The sequence below is a fragment of the Ruditapes philippinarum genome, unplaced genomic scaffold (assembly GCF_026571515.1).
Source record: "Ruditapes philippinarum isolate M1 unplaced genomic scaffold, ASM2657151v2 ctg5_1_1_1_1, whole genome shotgun sequence".
Classification (NCBI taxonomy): Eukaryota; Metazoa; Mollusca; class Bivalvia; order Venerida; family Veneridae; genus Ruditapes; species Ruditapes philippinarum.
Window position 1 is genome coordinate 318,766 of NW_026851646.1, and position 17,643 is coordinate 336,408.

Sequence of the window (17,643 nt, forward strand, 5' to 3'; positions counted from 1 at the left end):
ATATTCAATGGCTCACTAGTCAATAATTGTATAATGAAAACTGATGATTATTTTAAAAGAAGCTTAAAAGTCATAATTACAATTTCATACATTTACAATTAGAGGAACACGATTAGTTCCATCCATCCATTTTCAATGGAAGCAATAAACAAGCAAAAAACTGGGACCTGTGTTGTACCAAAGATTTTTGTGTATACAAAATTACATCATTTAAAACTAATAATCATCCGTAAGGCAGGTTACATAAAAACTTACTTTCCACCTCTTACACCCCACCCCCCTTCTTCGGAAAGAAAAGAAGGAAAGATATCTTTTTCTAATTTCAGATTTTTCTGATAGTGTTTACTCAAGACAAGAGTACAACATAGTAAAGCATGTCCAGTACCATAATAAAATTAATGCCTTAAGCCATCAGCCCAAAATAAATGTTTTCCATACAAATGTGAACTTGGAGGGAAAAAAATGATTGACATTTTGTACTTTGTGAGACAGGGGAATCTGGAGAACATCTCTATCATGTCTGATTAATTTGTGGGATTAACGCCAATTACTTACACACCCCATCAATTAATTAACACCAGTTGAGTTTTTTGCCCTAATCTCACCTTTAATGTCTTCCCAGGCCTGTGCTGGAAACAAACTTTTCATCCAGACTGTATTTTTGTATAATTGATTCTGTGCCTGCAAAATAGAAAATTGTTTTGATAACAGTAGTTAGACTATAAGTGATGCCAATTGATTTTGTTATTTCACTAACAATATCCTAAAAACCAAGCTACTATGCTTCTTTATTTTCATTGCATTTTAAGATATCTGATCTGATTTAGACCATGTACACACATGTATTTGTATGATATTTTTTTAGTTTATACAAAATAAAATCCTAATGAAGGTCTAGAAAGACCGAAACAGGTAGATCCTTGAATAAACCAGTTACAAACCATCTTGATGTTTGACGTGTGTTCTCTCCTCCTCTTAATTTACTTGGTGATTTAAATTTATTTAAGTTTGTATGTGTAGGAAGTTATAAGCATATAGACATACTCTTGAATCTGTTCCTGGAACCAACAAGAACTGAGCAAGGGAGTAAAGTTTCTTGATTAAGGAAACAACAACTTGTCCCCGAAACCAGCTTTTAAGAGTATAACCAGCATTAAGAGTATGTCACTTCAATCGCAAGATACTCTAAAGAAAGATAGGAGTACAGAAAAGTCATAGGTTCCCCGATAAGAAAATCATAGGTTCCTTGTACAAGATAGTCATAGGTTCCTTGTACAGGACAGTCATAGGTTCCTTGTACAAGATAGTCATAGGTTCCTTGTACAGGGCAGTCATAGGTTCCTTGTACAGGGCAGTCATAGATTCCTTGTACAGGGCAGTCATAGGTTCCTTGTACAGGACAGTCATAGGTTCCTTGTACAAGGTAGTCATAGGTTCCTTGTACAGGACAGTCATAAATTCCTTATACAGAACAGTCATAGGTACTTTGTACAAGATAGTTATAGTTACCTGTACAGGGTAGTCATAGTCTCCTTGTACAGAACAGTCATAGGTACTTTGTACAGGACAGTCATAGGTTCCCTATACATGATAGTCACAGGTTCCTTGTACAGGATAGTCATGGGTTCCTTGTACAGGACAGTCATAGGTTCCTTGTAAAGGACAGTCATAGGTTCCTTGTACAGGACAGTCATAGGTTCCTTGTACAGGATAGTCATAGGTTCCTTGTACAGGACAGTCATAGGTTCCTTGTACAGGCCAGTCAAAGGCTCCTAGTACAGGACAGTCATAGGTTCCTTGTGCAGGATAGTCAAAGGCTCCTAGTACAAGACAGTCATATATTCCTTGTACAGGATAGTCATAGGTTCCCTGTACAGGATAGTCATAGGTTCCCTGTACAGGACAGTAATAGGTTCATTGTACAAGACAGTCATAGGTTCTGTGTACAGGATAGTCAACCGTCTGGATTCCACACAAACATAATTATGCCAAAACTTATTTGTTCCATAACTTTTTAAGAGCATTTGCACTGCAGAGTATTTGTTTGTTTTTCAACTAGTTCAAGGACTTTTGTAGGATATTTGCACTGCAGTATGGTGGCACAGAGGTAACATGTGTGTGTTTTTATTTATCTTGTGCGCATGAGATACTATGTCGTGGCCACGAGTTACTAAGTCATAGCCATGAGATAATTAAGTGGTAAACAAGATACTATGTCGTGGCCATGAGTTACATAGTCGTAGTCATGAGATAATTAAGTGATGTGCAGGAGATACCATGTCGTGGCTACAAGATACTATGTAGGACTTAGTAACTCATGGCCACAAGATAATTAAGTGGTGCATACAAGAAACTAAGTCGTGGCCACGAGTTACTAAGTCTTGGGCACGAAATAATTAAGTGGTGCGCTTCAGATACTATGTCCTGGCCACGAGTTACTAAGTCGTGGGAACAAGATAATCAACCAATATCTAATAATCTTGTGCGCATGACTTAATTATCTTGTGCGCACAACTTACCCATCCCCCATATTCTCCGGACTTGGCCCCCTCTGACTTTTACCTGTTTCTGAAACAAAAAACCAAGGTTGTGGTAGACGTTTTGGAAGAAATGAAGGTGTCTTTGAGGACCGAAATAGAGAGTTCTATTTTGAAGGGTTAAACAAGTTGGAGCACAGGTGGGCAAAGTGCATTGATGTAGAGAGCGATTATATTAAAAATAAAGCCATTAGTTGGGTTCTCTGACTACCGGAAGTACATTGGGCCAAGATTTTTTTATCAATTCTCGTATATTTAACTCCAGTTACATAATCTATGTCATAAGCAACGATTTTAATTAATGAACTAAAATTTCTGAAAAGAGGTTTTAAAATATCTTTGTGTGTAATATAACACAGTTTTTGATAAATTATTATGTAATGAAATATTTAACTTACAGGAGTGGAGGTCAAAATATTCACTGAATTTAGTCACAATTTTCACACCATTATCATTCTTAATAAATTGTAACAACAGTTGCTAGTTTATGCAAGTGCCTTTTCCGAGAGCATTAAGACATTGTATGTCGTCTTTAATGCAAGCTTGAATGTGGATAAACTCAAATATGTAATCAAAATGATTATCCAGTTCGTGCTTTACCTTGTGCACTGTCCTATTTTTGTTTGGGGTCCTTAGCTCCTTGCTGGTAGTCCTGTGTTGCTGGGTCTTGAGTTCATTGAACGTCATTCTTCCTTGTAGATTTTGTTTTTCATATATTTTATTCTGTGGCATATGTGATGGACTGACACAAACTTGACAATTGCCGTCCAGTGGCCCCAGTTTTTCTGCAGAAAACCATTCCCTTAGCAAGTAAGGCTCTGTACCAAAGCGTAAGGCATTGTTTAACCCTTTTAAATGGTCATGCTAATGTCTACGGCAACAGCTGAACTAAAACCTACGTCAGAAGTACAATGGAGACTGAGCGTTCAGGCCCCATGAATGTTTATAAAGTTTTAGGGTAGTAAAGTGCTGAGCGCATGGTAGACACGGCAAACCAACAAAACAGATGTCTTGAAACTTTTGTTTTTTAAGTTTTGAATTTACAGAATACATAAGATTTGTTGCTAAAAATCAGTTTGAAGGTTGCACAAGAGCAAATTTTGCTAAAAAATTGATTGTAAATAAAAAAAAAATTATGTATATGTAATGAATTTTGTTCATTTTACATATTGTAAAATGAATGAAAAAGAATTTGAAATCATCAACAATATGTTGTCAATGTAGCCTCTAGATAGTCACGAAATGCCAGGAAATTGTTTCCTTTTTCAAAATAATTCTCGGGGGAGCTACCCTGAACCTCCCTAGGTAAGGGAGTGCATATCAAAATGGTTCAGTAATGCCCCTGCTCATGGCCACAACATAGTATCATGTGCGCACAACTTATTGACTTGCAGCCACAACATAGTATCTTGTGCACACAACTTATTGACTTGCAGCCACAACATAGTATCATGTGCGCATAACTTATTGACTTGCAGCCACAACATAGTATCATGTGCGCACAACTTATTGACTTGCAGCCACAACATAGTATCTTGTGTGCCAACTTATTGACTTGCAGCCACAACATAGTATCATGTGCGCATAACTTATTGACTTGCAGCCACAACATTGTATCTTGTGCGCACAACTTATTGACTTGCAGCCACAACATTGTATCTTGTGTGCACAACTTATTGACTTGCAGCCACAACAAAGTATCTTGTGTGCACAACTTATTGACTTGCAGCCACAACATAGTATCATGTGCGCATACAGGGTTGTCATTAACATTTTTTGCAGAAGGTTTGTTTTGAACTTGAGGCGGTCATTTCTGTCTTTATCGTGCATAACAAAGAGTGTTTTCTTAATTTTGAGGCGGCCCATAATGCATTTGAGACAGGCATTTTGGCCTCCTGCCGCCTCTTAATGACAACCCTGCGCATAACTTATTGACTTGCAGCCACAACATAGTATCATGTGCGCAGAACTTATTGACTTGCAGCCACAACATAGTATCATGTGTGCAGCACTTATTGACTTGCAGCCACAACATAGTATCAATGTGCACACAACTTATTGACTTGCAGCCAACAACATAGTATCATGTGCGCACAACTTATTGACTTGCAGCCAACAACATAGTATCATGCGCGCACAACTTATTGACTTGCAGCCACAACATAGTATCTTGTGTGCACAACTTATTAACTTGCAGCCACAACATAGTATCTTGTGAGCACAACTTATTGACTTGCAGCCACAACATAGTATCATGTGTGCACAACTTATTGACTTGCAGCCACAACATAGTATCTTGTGAGCACAACTTATTGACTTGCAGCCACAACATAGTATCTTGTGTGCACAACTTATTGACTTGCAGCCACAACATAGTATCATGTGTGCACAACTTATTAACTTGCAGCCACAACATAGTATCATGTGTGCACAACTTATTGACTTGCAGCCACAACATAGTATCATGTGCGCACAACTTAATAACTTGCAGCCACAACATAGTGTCTTGTGCGCACAACTTATTGACTTGCAGCCACAACATAGTATCATTTGCGCACAACTTATTGACATGCAGCCACAACATAGTATCTTGTGTGCACAACTTAATAACTTGCAGCCACAACATAGTATCTTGTGCGCACAAGATTATAAAAAGCACACATATGTCACCTCTGCAGGGTAATTGGTTTGTTTTTTTGTTGTGTTTTTTTCAAGTATTTTTGAGAAAAAAAAAAATAACGTGACATATCTAATCTTTAATAAGTCAATTATGTACAAAAATACCTACATGTAACATTTCAAAGCTCTAATAGCTATAGGGTAATAACTCTTTGTGACAAAAAAAATTATTGAAAAACATTTGATCATAATGTTTAAATCATTATAATGCAATTTCAGATTCTGTATTTCCATTATTTTCAAAATTTATATAATTAAAATCATATTTTTCCCTCAATAATAATAATATAAAAAAATTAAACCCAAAAATACTTTATGTAACCAGCTGCTCTTTAATGTTACAATTATCAAACACAATTTTATTCAAAAAACATAATAGGTATATATATTAGGACATATAATTTTATAATTAAATCCAAATCTTAGGATGGACCTTTCCTTTTATGTAGTTATCCAATTGTACAATAATACATAGGTACTGGTTGACCTGGCTTGCACTCTTACTTGAGTGTTTAAACAATTAAAATGAACACTGTTAAACTAATTAAAATGTTTTTCATACTAATCAATTTAAAACAATTAAAGAAATTGCCTAATCAAATATATTTGTTATTATATATTAAACCTATGAAACAAGGGAATTTTGTCTGGGTAGGTAAGGGGATTTTGTCCAGCCTTGCAAAAACATGAAGGGGATTATGTCCACCCATTGAGGGGATTTTGTCCAGGTTTGCGAAGGGGATTTTGTCCGAAGGGGATTATATCCGTGCATCCAAGAGAACACATGGTTATGTTTGTGATACTGTTTGTGAAAAATAGGAAAGGTCCATTGTTGGTCCACCTGTCCTCAAGCTAATGACCACAAATCAGAAGGATTCACCAAAGAGTAATGGCAAACCTCCATAAGGACTGTAGGCCAAAACATTCTTTAGTTATAGGTTAGACAAAATTTTATTAGTCAAGTGACTTATCTTTGACAATTTGACCTCAAAATCATAAGGGGCCATCTAGCTGTAGTCACTGTATGTCAAAGCATTTCTAAGCTAGTAATGCTCAAAACCACAGTTGCCTTGACCTCACAATAAACAGGGGTTGTTGTTTTGTAAAAACCAATTTTCCACACTTAATATCTATTCTCTTGATATCAAAATGTTTTATACCAAACAGCTAAGCACTCTAGCATGATCACGGTCAAAGCCTTTTCTCCTCATATTTTTGTTTGTTTGGATTTTTATGGCATGTCAACACATAACTGGCCATATCGTGCCGATTTCTCCTCATATAATTTTGGCTGATAATAAATGATTTCCCGATTGAAGAAACCCTTTTTTTTGCCTTAAATTTACAAGGTAACTTCCAAAGAAATCAAGAATGTCTTGTGTACATTAATTTTGACCAAACAACAACCGTTATATTCCAATGAAGATCAAAATAGCAGGACTGCAGGCAGCAACCTCTGTTATGAATGTGATGTACACAGTGGTGGAAGACCTTAGGTGCCCCTAGGTGCATTATTTCAGGCCCAACAAGGTAATTTAGCTGAATAGCTTCCCACATGATAAATTTCAAAGTCCCTGGAGGGATTCAAATCCAGTAGGGAGGGGCAAGTGGATTGAAGTCAACTACCTTTAATCACTCAGTCACATGTGCCCCAATCCTACACTATGGTACTGAATGAAATGATTAAAGGTCTAGATTATGTACTTTTCATTTCACATCATTGTCCTTTTTCACAATTTCACAAAACATTGCGCTCAAGTTTTCCAAAATGAAAGACTTAGGCATCTATCCAATTTCTGAAAAAAAAGCCCAGGTGGTTTCAAAAAAGAAGATATTTCCTATAAGTTTCAACTTCTTGTATACAAAACTTAAACTATAGTACATATTATCAGCAGTATAACTGTTATAACACTTTTATATTTAATTTTTTTTTCGTATTATATTCTACATTAGAATTTATCTTTTTTATCATTTTTATTTATAAATTAATTAAAAACTATATCATCATTGTTTTTGCTATTCATAACTTTTTTATTGTAAATACAATAACAGATTTTCATATATTGTATTTATTTTGTCTATTAAAGGAATGTCATGTGTTTTCAATCTTTTATTTTAACAAAAAAAACAACAACAATAATTATGTATTGATTAATTCTATTACAATAATTGATTCTAAAGAAAGAAAAACATTCTAAGACTGTATTTGTCCACCTGACAATGAGAGAATGTGTCTGCCTTTCAACTGATGGACTCTCAGGCGCAAGCCCTACAGCAGGTCTTGAAACTTAGCCATGAGGTCAATTTCCGGTTTTCATAATGACAGGCATTGGGACTAAAATGGTGTCTGCAGTTTGATTGTTTTACCAAATAACTTGTAACTTATAAATGTTGAGAGAAACATTATTTGGATTAGGAGAATCTTACACGCCCTACCGTGCAAGTTTAATCAACTTTTTTCTCACCCAACCCAAACTTTTACTTGCAAATGCAAGCAGGTGAGTGGATTTGTCGAGGTCTGGCCCTACTGGGGTCACAACCATGTCTCCTTCACATCAATATCATGTTAAAGTTTCCCAAGAGCAGGCTTTTGCCATCTCAATGAAATTAAAATAAACACATGTACATTGCAACTAAAAGAAGAATTAATCTGTAAAAATCAAGGAGTAATATCTAGGCTTACAAGTCATTTCCCGATATTGTATAATATCTTAACCCAGAAAATTCTTAACCAAAAGCAACTATATATGTATCAATTTTCTTTGAAAAGCTATTAATTTCTTAAATGTATGAACACCTGAGTTTCGAAGCCTACACAATACTCATTTGATAATAAAGCTTTGTAAATTATTATTTCAAAGTTAAGTCTAATTGTTTCCTGGGTAAAGAGTGGTTAATTAACTGCCCGTTATTTTTTTTCTAATATTATAACCATGTTTATTTCATATTACATTTGTATAACTATAAAGGAAAAATTCAAAACTAGAAGGTCATGAAGGCCCTTAATCGCTCACCTAAGAGTATGGTTTACATGGACAAGATATCATAATTATGTCATCCCTATTAATTTTCATCAAAATTAACCAAGTGATTGAGGAGATGTCATTTAAGTCTTATTTTTGTATTTTCTGATCGCAAGATCAGTAAATACATAGCTAACATCCACGGTCTAACACAAATTTTCCTAACAGACCTAACAACGCAAAGTAGTTCTCACTCAGAACTGCTTAAAAACCAGCAAAGAATAATTTTTAATATATGCATTTAACGAATTACAGTGCATTAAAAGTTTAGAGTAGTCAATAGAAATATGAGGTTACAATCACAAATTTCGCGGATGAATATCTTTTTTACCCAATGAAAAATGTTCGGCTTTTTTCGTAAAGCTTAATCAATGAAAATGCTATTTTTAGCTATGTCGATTACCGAATACTCCAGAGCGTAGTACACAAATAAATGTGACTGTCGAGTAATGGAATACTTGTTGGACTGTTTTGGCGAGAAGATTTTCGCTAAATTATTTTCATCAGTGTTAAACAACAGGTTTATCGTGAACAAAATACCTCAAAATTAATAAGGATTACAAATACGAAATGAAAATTCTCAATTTTAGAATTACAATATATTTGTTTTTATTCACGCAACATACGTATTACTTCACTGTGGTGCAGAGGTAGCGCGCTCGTTTAGGGTGTGAGAGGCCTAAGGTTAAAATCCTTGTCGAGGCAACATTTTTTTTTTGAAGTGTCTTTTTTAAGGAAGTAGCCACGATATGCAAGGATAAAGTGTGGCTGTAATAAATCAAAGCACAGAAGGCGCTGAATTTGTTTGGGTCTCAGAATGTAAGAAAGGTGCAGGTTGTGAGATTATATGTATAGTGCCACCAATGCTTTCCAGCGTTTTAATTGTAGTAAATTGGCTATAAGACTAATTGCAACACTGATATTCAATCCAATGCTTATTTGACTTTTAACAATTTGAAAAAAAATGAGTTACCTTTACTGGGATTTGAACTCCAGACCTCTCGCTTCCTAAGCGAGCCTGAAAACCCTTCAGCCACGGTGAATTTATATGTGAACGGGCTGAAGAAAACCATATTATTCTAAATTAGGGCTTGTAACGACTTTAACTGTTGTTTAACACAGATGTAAATAATCCTGGAGCTTACTATAAGCATTTATATTTATAAAGAATCAAAGGGCTGCAAGTTATGTGGTATTTTCTGATCTTTGCAATCTAAATCAACTGTATATCTGTATGCATTTTCCTGTATAGGTTTATTTTTATGTATTATAATTCATTTTGCAAGACACCAGAGTTTGATACATACGGAATTCTGCATAACTAGAGTTGCATCAAAAAATCATTTATGGTCATTTTTTACGACAGCCACACTTTATCCTTGCATATCATGGCTACTTCCTTAACAAAAACATTTATAAAAGAATTTAACAAAAAAAAAAATTTTCCTCGACTGGGATTCGAACTCGAGACCTCTCACTCACTAAGCGAGCGCGTTACCACTGTACCACGGAGAAGTTACACACAGAGTGTCTGAATAATATCAAGTAATTCTAAATTTAGAACTTCCATTGCATTTCGGGTTTGTAATCCTTATTAATTTCGAGGTATTTTGTTCAGGGTAAACCTGTTGTTTAAAATTGAAGTAAATATTTTAGCGAAAATCCTCTCGCCCAAACAGTCCGACATGTAGAATCTATATATTCCACTACTCGGTTTGTGTAGTATTCGGTAATAAATAGTATTTTCATTGATAAAATCATATTCATCCGCGTAATTTGTGATTGTGCATTTATTGACAATTCTATAAGCCAACGCTATTGTTTAACTTTAAATGCGTTGTAATTTGTTGGATACTTGTAACAAAATAAAATATTTCTTTCTTTTAAATCGCTAGTTTTAAGCTGTTTTGAGAACTATTTGTTGTTAGGTTTGTCGTAAACTTCTGTGTCAGAGATTGAATGTCCGCTTTGTATTTAGTTATTTTCGATCAGAAAATACAATAAAACAATATTAGAAATATTCGACCATTCGGGAATTACTTTGCTTGAAAATTGATGCGCCTGTCTTTGACCATCTTTACGCAGTGATCTCCCCTGAATTTTTAGGCTTTAGTGTACATACAAAAGGGAAGTAACCGCTTCAAAAAAGTGGACTACTTTCGGCATTTGCAATTAACAACATTAGACTCTGAAATTTCGCTACCATTATTTGTTTGGTCTGACGACCCAAACAAATAAAAATGAAAAATGATTTTTGATGCAACTCTAGGCATGCAAAATTCCATATTTATCAATCACAAACTGTTAAACGCAGGCGCTGCGTAAGATGAATAATAGTATATAAAAAATAAACTTATACAGGAAAGATCAGAAAATACCACAGAGCATGCAGCCCTTTGATTATATTTAGTATGCAGACAGCCAGCTTGTTCATCAGACTGTTATGCCATTTTTTAATCAATTTTTGTTAATTACAAAGTTTCTTTATATAAGCCTTTCTCAAGCTAGGTGAGCTAAAAATGTCAAAATATGGAACTATTGGCATTGTACTAAAATAAGTTTGTTTGATTGGGTTTTATGTCACACCGAAACAGTATAGGTCATTTGGCGACTTTCCAGCTTTACTGGTGGAGGAAGACCTAAGGTGCCCTTCCGTGCATTATTTCAGGCACGATCGGGCACATGAGTAGAACCACCAACATTCTGTAAGCTAGCTGGATAGCTGCCTCACATAAAAGAATCCAAAGTCCCTGTGGGTTTTGAACCCACAGCGGTAAAGGTCAAGTCTTAAAATAAGAAAAATTTGTTAATGTCAGTTATTTTTTAGCATAATTTTTCTTGTTCTGGCACATTTTTTATCAAATATATTTATTTTGCATGCCTAGAGGCCTTAAAAAATCTACATACAAGAAAAAAAGTGAGAGTTGAGAAATATGAAAGTTACTGTAAATGTTCCAAGTCTAACAAATATCCTGCTCTATGACAGAATAAGGATATTAGGAGTGCTAAGTAATCATTGAATGGTGATATTGAAGCCAAACCTAGAGCCAATATCTCACAATCTGTCATGTTTTATATAGCACAATATTGGAATCATTACAAAATATACACTTTTATATGTACTCTAATAACAGTACATTCAAACTCATATTGCACATGCTGTAAGCACATGGTTTCATAGAAATGACAGAACAGAATATGTCAAAATATAAAACAGGAGTTGATTTTTTTTTTTGGCAGTCGGTCATTGTGCCTGGCAGCATGAATTCACCATCTGCTCAAACTTACAGTGGTCTATATGAGTTTTATAATGATAATTTTCTTAGGTATGTTTATACTATGTTATGTGTATGTATAAAGCTGTACATGTATCTGCTGCCTGCAAATTACAAAATTATTGTTCGAGTTTAAATGAAAGAAAGAAAACTTCCAAAATAAAGAGAATCTATTTCTTTGCTTGTTTCCATAAAAAGCAAAAGACACAAAATTGCATGAAATCATTGCTAAATGGTTGAAACCCTACTTCAGATAGCAGAATTATATTATGTTCTAGAACATTTTATTCTATTTTGTAAAATATTCATGTTAAATAACAGAGACATCCTTTGTTACAACTTGTTTGAGAATTGACAATAAGATTATGAAAACAACATAATTTTACTACATATTTATAAATTGGATAAAAATATTTCATTTGATATACATGTAATTTGATACCCATTAAAGGCCCATTATGCCTGAGAAATGTTGTCATTTCGATTTCTCAAAAGCTTTTTATTGTTTGGTATACTTTGATAGTATCCAAAAAGTAACTCATTTGCCAATTACCTGAACAATCTTTTTTATCTGTTGCTTTTTGCCCATAAGTACAGTTATATAGAATAAGTATTTTGTATGTAAGTCAAAATATTACTTTGTTTACATTTACTACTATAATGACAAATTATTTCACATTTACTGCTACTTTCTTCAGGTAACAAACATCTTACAATCTCTAAATCATTATTTACATGTTCACCCTTTCTAAGAAAGTTTTTAAGCCATAGTGTGCCTTTACAGCAGTTTGCCTCCAGATTCATGCTAATTTTCATGAAATTCTTTAAAATGTATCAAAAATTAAAATATTGCTAAGTGAACAAAAAAAGTAATTATCACTTTACAAACTGCGCTTGATATTTATAAAAATTACAATAAAAAGCCAGAATACGTAAAAATAGAAATATGGTGAAAAATACTGCAAAATCGGTCATTAATTGCATACAACATTGTAAAGCATTTCTTTAAATTGTGAATATTTTTACTTTTCTTAAAATCTTAGTACATTTTTCTCAAAGTTGATTTTCTTGAAATATTTTGGCTCATCTGGAGGTGTGCAGCTTTAAGTAAGACAAAAACTATCAAGGTTATAATGTTGTCAATTAACTGGAGTAGAAAAACCTCTATAAACTTCATTATTAAAACAGAATGTCATAATATGAAATTTCCTCGAAAATGTACAAGAACTGAAGAAAATCATTTGATAATATATCACCTATAAATTAATATCTTCTAAAGCATAATGAAAAAACATCATGACAAATATTAATAATGCTTTAATGATTAAACCATTCAAGTGACCTTCATTTTCCTTGAAACATTCAAAGGTTTTTATTATATCTTAGAAATTAATCAAATTATTCAACCATGTACTTTAATGAAAGAGAAAAATCTTTCATTTTTTTCTGAGCATATTTTATAAGATAACAGTTAAACAGACCATTTTGTGACTTTCTAGATTTACTAGTGAAGACTTAGTACTGCAGTATTTCAGGTATGACCAGAAAAACCAGTCTAAGTTATGCCTGTCTGTCTGTGTGTCTGTCTGCCGTATAAGTGTTGCAAACAGGGCTATTCACTGTTTGTAATTGCAGTAAGAGATCTTTTAAAATGGTCCGACTGGAAAAAGAAAGGAATTTATAACCCAAGTTTAAGAGAGGAATTTATAACTGTATATCTCAATACACAGGAATCAAAATGTGAAACAAAAGTGCAAAAACTGTGCAATAGTAATATACCAACTGTGTTCAATATTTGGCCATAATGAACAACGCAGAAAGTAAATGGACCAATATATTCTATAGTAAATTAAATTGAAAGAAATGAAGTAGCATAATTATAATGTGTTTATGTCCTAAATAATATTGTAATTAGGAGTTAAATTACATATTTTCCCCACTCTAAATTATTATTGTCTTACTTTAGGCTTCTTGAAAAAGAACATGATATTGTCAGGACTCTTCTGTAAAAGAGCAAAAACATATTATATAAAACTTTTATTAAAAGAGTAAAGGTTTGTTCAATGAAAGATTGACTGCATTACTGCTGGCAGCCCAAAGTTAATGAAAACATGTAATTTATATCAAAAGTTATCTGTAGACCTACTTAAAATTAAACATTCATGAAAAAAATTAATATCCACTTTAATTTATCATGATCATGTAGCAGACCAAAACTTTCATGATTATAATCGTTCAGCTAAAATTTACAACAATTCTGTAGTCATAGTGACATCAGCCAATATCGTAATAAATCAGTCATTTCAAGAACAATATTTTTCACAATCTTCGGTATTAAAAATATTTTAACCGTTGATAACTGGAATATAGTACATAGCGGTAAAGAATGAGTGATTGTAAATAATTTAATGCCCAAAATTTCGTATATAAAATAACATCACGGAAATAATTGATTTGCTACGATATCGATATCGACTGATGTTAGAATATTTTTCATGGGAAAGCATTACAGTAAGACTACCTTAACCACAGAAGATTGCAATATCATCATGTTTCTAAGACAATGGTCATTTAAAATTGTCCAAGATTTACAGGTGGAGGCAGATCTCAGGTGCTGCCTCATTGTGCACAATTAAAAACAACCACATTGGGAAATGTATAATGAGCACAGCCACAAAGATACATATATAATAAGTACAATCAATGAAGAACATATGACAATAATTTCTAAATCCATTAAAGTACACAACAAGACAACAGTTAGGTCGAAATTATCTGAACAAATTTTATAACTATATGGAGAGATCTCCAGGAAGTTGAATACTGTCAAACATACTGCAAACTGATGTAGTGAAGTTTGATACCAGAAATTAACTTTATCCATGAAGACACTTCCTTGAAAGATATCAATAATTGAAAACAGCAATTAGTTCAGAACGAAGTAATCAATCAAATTTTGGTCAATAGTGGCTCTCCACCATTGAAAACTGTCCCAAACTTCACATGTTTATTACATGTCAACACTTCTCGTAAGACAAAATAATTCAATAATCTTTTCATCAGCTTCATTAAATATTCACACTGATTGTCAGCTAATTAAAACATTCACAATTAATTAATCAATTAAATTTTCCAGTCACTAGTGAAAGCTTAATTAAAACAGTACACATCCACAACTCACATTACCTCTGTACATGCCAGAGCAGAGGTACAGAGCGAAAGACCATAGAAAACATTTCATAACCAATCACAACAAAAGTGACCTGCATTGTTTGGGAATCGAACTGGGTCCCTCGATTCACAGTCCAACGCTCTACCTATTGAGCTAACCAGAAGGCTATAAAGATTCAAGTAATAACTTATGTGCTTATTAAATGTCATTAATGTCATTAATGACTAATTTTACAGTAAGGGTCATTTTTGCATATTTGACCTCTTTTTGGTTATTCATGTGACTTGTACATGATTTAAATTGACTTTTGTAAATGTGTCAATTACTTTCTGTGTTCACTTGACAATATTTCACATTTTAAAACACTTTCAAAATTTTAACGAAAATAAGCAGGAATCTGGAGGCATGCTGCTTTAAGATGCAAAGACGAGTGCAGACCAAGATAGGCCGGTACATCTGTGCCTTTTGATCATGGTCTGCACTAAATGCTATATTACATGTAGTCAGCACTTGTTTAAGATATTTGGGGTTGTGAGGGTTAAACTATATTAACTACGTTTTCCTAAGTCTTTACTCATCTGGAGGTTTGCTGCTTTTAAGTATGTATTTTATGAACACAAAAAAGTTCTGAAATGTTAAAATTATATTTATAAGCTTCATAATATGTTCATTTAACTTTCCGAATCCCATGCCATGTTTACAGTCTGATAACAACAACATTTGACAGAATTTTTATTTTCTTGTTTATATTGTGTAACATTTGTATCTTTGTGGACAGTCTTGGAAATTATTCTGTCAAATTTGGAGACATTAAATGTCTGGTAAATACAGACATTGTAAATAAAGCATTTAATATAGGTCATTTCTGAAATAAAAGTCATGAATTTGGCACACTTTAGATGTGAATAAGTGTGAATATCAGGGTATCAGCCAGCCAATTCCTATAAGTTACAACCAATTATAAGACCATGGTCTTACATCTATAGGTAAGGGTCATATCACAGATATTATTATTTGCACCTGTTGATGGGGGTTAGAAGGGGAGGTTGGGGGCAAGGGAAGGTGACCAAATTTACATATTAATTGATTGAGAAGTTGTATTTTATACTGGCACCAGAGTCCTTACATAATCATAAAATAAATGAAAGTATACCCATATAACACAAACTGCCCGAAATATTATCTTTTTAGCTCACCTGAGCTTGCTCAGTGAGCTTTTAGGATCGGTGAATGTCCGTCGTCCGTCGTCCGTCGTCCGTCGTCCGTCCGGCCGTCCACAATTACTTGTGAACACTCTAGCGGTCGCATTTTTGCCTCAATCATCATCAAACTTGGTCAGGATGCTTATCTAGTTGAAAGCTCGGATGAGTTCGAACATGGGTCATCTCGGATGAAAAACTAGGTCACAAGAGCTAAAAATAGAAAAACCTTGTGAACACTCTAGAGGTCACATTTTTGACCCAATCATCATCAAACTTGGTCAGGATGTTTGTCTAGGTGATAGCTTGGATGAGTTCGAACATGGGTCATCTCGGATGAAAAAGTAGGTCACAGGAGCTATAAATAGAAAAACCTTGTGAACACTCTAGTGGTCACATTTTTGAACCAATCATCATCAAACTTAGTCAGAATGCTTGTCTAGTTAATTGCTTGGATGAGTTCGAACATGGGTCATCTCTGATGAAAAACTAGGTCACATGAGCTAAAAATAGAAAAACCTTGTGAACACACTAGTGGTCACATTTTGACCCAATCATCATCAATCTTTGTCAGGATGCTTGTTTAGATAATAGCTCGGATGAGTTCGAATATGGGTCATCTCGGATGAAAAACTAGGTCACCGGAGCTATAAATAGAAAAACCTTGTTAACACTCTAGCGGTCACATTTTTGCATTAATCATCATCAAACTTTGTCAGGATGCTTATCAAGTTGATAGCTTGGATGAGTTCGAACATGGGTCATCTCGAATGAAAAAGTAGGTCACCAGAGCTAAAAATAGAAAAACCTTGTTAACACTTTAGCGGTCACATTTTTGCATCAATCATCATCAAACTTGATCAAGATGCTTGTCTAGGTGATAGCTCGGATGAGTTCGAACATGGGTCATCTCGGATGAAAAAACTAGGTCACAGGAGCTAAAAATAGAAAAACCTTGTTAACACTCTAGTGGTCACAATTTTGACTCAATTGTCATCAAACTTGGTCAGGAAACTTGTCTAGGTCATTGCTGGGAATAAATCGAACATGGGACATTTCGGATGAAAAACTAGGTCACAGGAGCTAAAAATAGAAAAAATCTTGTTAACACTCTAGTGGCTACTGTTGTGATCCAAATATTCTGTTAATTGGTCTGAAAGTTTGTTTTGATGATTTCTAAGTCAAGTTCTAACATGGGTCATCTTGGATGAAAAACTAGGTCACACCGCCCAAATATGGAAAAACCTTGTTAACATTCTAGTGGTCACATTTTCGACTCAATTATCATCAAACTTGGTCAGGATGTTTGTCTAGGTAATTGCTTGGATGAGTTCGAAATCGCATGTGAAACTAGGTCACCGGAGCTAAAAATAGAAAAATCTTGTTAACACTCTAGTTGCTACTGTTTTGATCCAAGTATCCTGGAAATTGGTCTGAAAGTTTGTTTTGATGATTTCTAGGTCAAGTTTGAATATGTGTCACCTGGGTAAAAAACTAGGTCGCACTGCTCAAATATGGATAATCCTTGTTAACACTGTAGTGGTCACATTTTTGACTCACCTGTCATGAGACTTGGTCAGAATGCTTGTCTAGGTAATTGTTTGGATGAGTTTGATAATTCAGGTGAGCGATCTAGGGCCATCATGGCCCTCTTGTTTTTTTTATCAGACACCCCCCTACCCATTATATACTGTCATATAAAATTATATATCATGACAGTATATATGGGGGGTGTCTGAAAAAAAAATTCGGGCAGTT

The 17,643-nt window shown here is 34.1% G+C and overlaps 1 long non-coding RNA gene across 1 annotated transcript in view; it reads right to left on the minus strand.

Annotated features, from left to right (window-relative positions):
- The window catches only part of LOC132731353 (uncharacterized), a 94,243-nt gene that overhangs the window by 60,705 nt on the left and 15,895 nt on the right, over nt 1-17,643 (minus strand). The window contains exon 4 of the long non-coding RNA XR_009625879.1: nt 606-681. This is a non-coding gene — a long non-coding RNA (uncharacterized LOC132731353). The remainder of the gene's footprint in view (nt 1-605; nt 682-17,643) is intronic.